Here is a 6,000-nt window from a genome sequence, read left to right on the forward strand (position 1 = left end):
TACCCTCAGCTCTGCTTTAAACATCGCGTGCATGCATAATTTCCTATGTGGCCAATCATCATGTAATTAAAATCAGAAGAGTTACAACAGCTACAAAGGCCACATTGCTCAACACCTGCACATGAAGACACACAGAAAGTGCATGAAGGTGTGTGTTAACTAAACCGCAGTTCAGATTCTTTTTAGGATGTGGCATGAATGGGCACAGTAAAAATGGATTTTGGCAACGGTTTAGGTCACGCAGTGAGACTGAAAATACTCACAAATGTGAGCTACAGAACAAATAGGGCTATAACAGCAAAGTGCTATATATATATATTGTGTTAAGATGATCGTGATTTTAGAATTATACACAATTATTGACACAGTAACTAAACAGTAAAATTCTTTTTTACTTTTATTCATGCTGCCTAATAGATTTCTATTCCTCAAAATCAATCTTTCACATTCTTACAATTGTATTACAACTGTGGCCTGTAAAACCATAATTGATTGACCGAATAATCTTGTGGAAAGAGCATTGCATCTATATGATCTGCAGTATATATACCAGTATAGAACTGATAGTTCCTCTTTTTGTGCTTTATGATTTACTTTTTAAAAAAAAAAATCTTTTTTTTGTATTCAAATATTTTAGTGGGAAAAAAGTACTGGCACCCAGATATTTTGGAGCGGTGAATAAGAATAGGAGAATTGGTGCTAGTAATCGTGAGAGTGGATGTGCGAGAGTTATGGCTTTAGCTAGCCTGTAGTTTATGTGCACTCCGGGTAAAATGCAGAGCACTTTGAGAACATTTATCATAAAACACTGAGAAGGGACTGGGGTGTAAAATGGCTGCTGTGCGCGGCCTTAGTATCTGCAACCCGATATAAACTCCACAGATAAATAATGTATGACTTTACCCTGGGCAAAAAATGTCCAAGTGCCTCTTATTTCTTGTTCTGACAATTATAATGCTTTGTAAGGTTTTTGTTTTGCTCTTTTTTCATTGAGGAAAAACTACTGCTTCTATTTTATTGCTCCACCTTTAACAACATGTGTTTTTGTAGTCAGGTTTTTTTTTCTCTTCATGCACACGGGTGAACTTTACAACAACTAAGGCCATTAACGTATAACAGCCTGAATGCACATGATCAATTACTAATGGTTACTCATTCAATTGTTTCTGTCTGCATTCACACTTTATAATATGCAACGCTCCCATAGGCATAAATAAAGCCTGGGATTCAGAAAGGACATGGGCAGTGGGACTCGGCGCACGTTGGCATTTAGCAGGTGACAAATGGAGTTTACCAGAGTGAACCAGCCCACAAGGTTCACTCCAGTGGCTTGATAAATGTAGAAGTGAGTCCCGACAGGCAGGTTTATTTTTATTACATCTGTCACTGTTCCTTTGTGCCGTGTCACAAGAAGAAAACACATGTAGCTTATGCAGTGTGTGATAAAGGCGCACATACAAAGACCCTTTAGATACGTTCAAAACAAAGATTTACAACAATAATGACATGGGAGTATACATACACTCATTAAAACAAATATTAGTAAGTATTAGTATAAGTATTAGTAAAGTAACCTAAGTAGATTGTAATTTTACATTATGTTCATTGTAATCCGCAATATTGCATTGTTCCAAAACAGTAACAGAAATAGTATAGGCTTTTGATTTTGGTTCAAAAGTGAAGAAATGATAAGCTCCTCTTCATAGTGACGTTTCACTGTAACGAGCAGCGGATTGTCACTTATGTTTTTTTTCATGTGCTCCATAGGAACAGACTGCAGCGTTGTGAATTCAAATCTGCCTCGGATGATTTGCTGCATGTCCTTCCCTCCTTCATCCCCAGTTTGTGCTCCACCGTCCTGTAAAATAAAGTCTACGAGCCAAAAAATACTTCCAAAAAAATGACTACATTTTAGAACCCTATATGTGTCACTCTGAGTCTTGATTTTTTTTTTTTCAAATTTGAAAACAAAGTACAGGGATGCGGGAGGAGATAGGGGGTAATTGAAAGCAGGAATTTCCTGAGCACTCGCGCCTCAGTTGCAGGACAATGCAGGATTACTAAAATATGCTGGAATCAAAATACAACAAAGAGTATGTAGAAAAAGCTTCAGTTGTAGTCATCTGGACTCAGTTTGAAAAAATAGACGTTTCGACTCTCATCCAAGAGTCATTGTCAATAAAAGAATTTAGATCGAGAACTCCGATATTAATACTGTTCCAAGAAGCAGGACAAAAGGGAAACTGAACAGAGAAGGAAGGGTGTTTCTATTCCTTATGTGTCTGGCCTGTCGGAAAAACTGCGGAGAATTTTTAGACAACACGAAGTCCCTGTTTATTTTAAACCAGGAAACACTTTAAGACAAAAACTGGTTCACCCTAAGGACAAGTTGCCGACTCAAAAACAGAGCAATGTAGTTTATTCGATCCAATGCAGTGAAGAAAGTTGTAAAGAACGTTACATAGGTGAGACGAAACAGCCTCTACACAAGAGGCTATATCAGCACAGAAGAAATACAAGTTCAGGACCTCAGAGCGCCGTGCATGTCCATCTTGAAGCCTCTAATCACTCGTTTGAAGACGGTGAGGTGAAGGTTTTAAGCAGGGAGAAAAGATGGTTTGAAAGAGGAGTCAAGGAAGCTATTTTTGTTAAAAAAGAAAGACCTTCTTTAAACAGAAATGGAGGGCTAAGATTTAATCTTCCTGTTATTTATAATGGGTTACTGAACCCCTGGAAAGGTAGAGGACCAGGGAATGTAGATGCTAATCAGGTACTCAGGGTGGTTGAGCCAGGGTCTCACAAAGACAAAGAGGATTCTAATAGGCCATTAAAATTCTGAATAGGCTAGCTCGGTAGATACAAGGGGGGAGTTTCTGTTGAAACAAACAACTCTTTCTACTTCAGGAAGGTTCCTCCCAATGGGCGGGTCTTACCACAGAACAGTATTAATATCGGAGTTCTCGATCTAAATTCTTTTATTGACAATGACTCTTGGATGAGAGTCGAAACGTCTATTTTTTCAAACTGAGTCCAGATGACTACAACTGAAGCTTTTTCTACTGAACAACAAAGAGTAAACTAATGATGGGGAAACACTATTGTAACAAGGTTAAAGTCTCCTTGAAGTTGATTTTGCATTAAAGGGTCACATTTTTGGCATTGACCCCTTTAACATAAATTGCGCGTGTCCTGAAACAACCTTAATTTTGAGAGTAAAACCTTTTGCCCCCATAGTATACTTAAAAAGCATGATATATATTGCAAATACATAACTGACTATACAGTCTGTATTTCAACTTTATGGAAGTTGCACTTTTCTATCGTCATTTGGACCAAAAACACACTTTCTTTGCCCTTTGTCCAGTTCAAAGGATGTAAAATTACAGAGAGAGAAAATCTTCCTTTAGAGAAAATGATTCATGGGCTGGAGGCGGTGCAACTCATGAGTCAACAATGTACTGTGGGTGTCTTTGGGGCTGTGGGCTGGGCGAGGGGTGTATCAATAGGTCATAAATCTCCCAGCATTCCTGCGATGAGGACAGAGGACTCACAGGTGTCTTACTCTTAACACAGCCGCCTCAGCAGAACACACAGGTCACAGAACGCAGAAAGAACTACAGGTCAGACAAACAACAGCACACTTAAGTACTCACAAAGTTTTCTTTATGACCGCCCTGCAGAAAAAAACTCACAGGCTTTTTATTAGGATGTTTGGTCAATTCATTTGTCTAAGGAACAAAACTGTTTTGACATCATTCTTTTGTTACTTCAAGAAGATGTGCAGAATAAATGCTGAGGATTGAATGTTATGATTAACTGTGCAATATGAGTTGTGTGATAGTATTCTGTTCAAAGTCCACATTTAAATACATACATATGGATTAGCAGGCCATCGGGTCCAGCTAATGGGGATCTGAGAGGCGACTGCAGGAGGAACGTGGTCGTCACAATACATGATCTGGAATTTGCCCATTGTGGGACAAATAAAGGTTATCGTATCTTAGGTTATCTTATCTTACAAAAATGTCCGAATCAATTGTGATACTAAATAATAAACTCAATACAGATTTAGATACCACATTAGAAAATAGACTAAACACAAAATAGTTGCATTTCTTTATTACCATGTGAACTCATACTAGTTCTGATAAAGCTCAAAATCAGTCTAAAACTTATCAGGAAAGGTTTATTTCTGATTTTAAATACATTTGACAACCCTTTTCTAAACTAATATAAATACTCCACAATGAATTTGTTTCTTGAATTTTAAAGTCATTAAGATTTGCTCTTCTTGACCATAAGTCCACATTTCTATTAATTTGCTACGTTTGTGTCTTTCCAAACAGACAATACATTAAGATTAGCGGTGCTCGCACCTCGCCTGCTCCCGGAGGAGACAACACGGAGCAGCCACAGGTTTCTGTAAACACGCAGGGAACTACGAGCTTCCCCGCTGATCTTTTGGTTAAAAGAATAACAGATGTTCAAGGCCAAATGTGTCGTTCATCAGTTTGAAGTGATGCGCTCAAACTGAGTAAAATGTTTTCCCACTGCATCCACAGAATGCACAGATTCATTTGTTTACAGGTACACACGCCCTGGTGATTTACTAAACAAAAGCTCTAATTTCACATGTGCCTTAAATGTATCAAGAGCCACGGCCCTGTGAAAATTGTCGTGTCTGATTTTGCTGAGAAAATGTGCTTTTTGAAGTGAAAATGCAAAGCTCATCATGGTTTGTCAAATTCACATTTGAAAGTGGCACCTCATAGTCGTCCTCGCTGCTCTCTTCTGCAAATGTTCCTTCCCCAAACTGATCAGAGGATGAAAGCTTGCTCCTGTATCGACTCTGTTTGGCTGCACCAGATGCACCGCTGCATGACGCGGACATGAATGGCACAAGCATTCATTCAACCTACACAGTTAATTGATGAGCAGAAGCACATTAGTGCCTAAAACTGCAAAGGAAACTCCTATAAACCTGATACATTTTGTCGAACTTCATATTATCAAAGGCCTTTTTGATAATAAATTATGAATATTCAACACAAACATATTTAATATTATTAGGAACATATTTTCTGACATAAAAATTAACTGTATCGTATCGGCCTCAAATGTCCTGAGCGGAGCAACTTTAATCACGATCATTTCTTTGCAGTCACAATGATACTATGATACTGCAGGTCCTGTAGACAGGTTCACTTTGGAGCATCTCAGAACGCTTCTGTCAGTAGTGTAATGTGCTTCCGTGCACAGGTCCTGGCTCGCAGAGCTCTGCTACATGAGACGTCACGTAACACTTTTTGTTTGTTCAATTTTAAAAATCCAAATTGTACCGGCTTATCGTCAGCTTTTTCTGCATTTATTTCACTTCCATGCACCACTACATAGAGTAAGTAATGTGTTGGTTTAGTTAATGTTATTTGCTTTATGCACTGGAAATATACTCATTTCAGTCTTAATGCAACATACAGTTTGTAAGTTTGTTGGCTGAACAATTGAAGTTATAATAACTGAAAAAAGTGGTTTCTCACAAGATCAAGTCATAGTTTGGTAAGAAATAATTATTTGTATTTATTTCTGCTTTTTGTTGTCTGATTGTCCAATCATCTCACGTTAAAGTGTTCAGCCAGCACGCTCTGGAGGCTAGTACCGCTCACGACCCCCTTCGGACCCTTACGCAGGCTGGTACGGTTCACTTATGGCAGTGGAGACACTTTTGGACCTTCACAATCAGCTCCAAAGTGAGTCAATGGAAACAGCACATGTACCAGGCTCCGAGTGCAGTCGGCCGCAGTGTCGTGAGTTCAGATCCCGACTCCGACAGTTTACTGCATGTCCTCTCTTCTCTCTCATCCCCATTTCACACTGTCCTTTCCTGACTACTAAAGCCGACGCGCAAAAGCAAATCTTAAAAAGAAAGGAGAGAAAAAGAAAAAAAAGGACAAGTGCCTCTGGTGTTTTGTTGGTAATTCCCTGTAGAAGCTGTTTTTGCCT

Source organism: Eucyclogobius newberryi, unplaced genomic scaffold, assembly GCF_026437365.1.
Source record: "Eucyclogobius newberryi isolate DKJ021-1_F unplaced genomic scaffold, fEucNew1.0.hap1 SCAF_5, whole genome shotgun sequence".
NCBI lineage: Eukaryota > Metazoa > Chordata > Actinopteri > Gobiiformes > Gobiidae > Eucyclogobius > Eucyclogobius newberryi.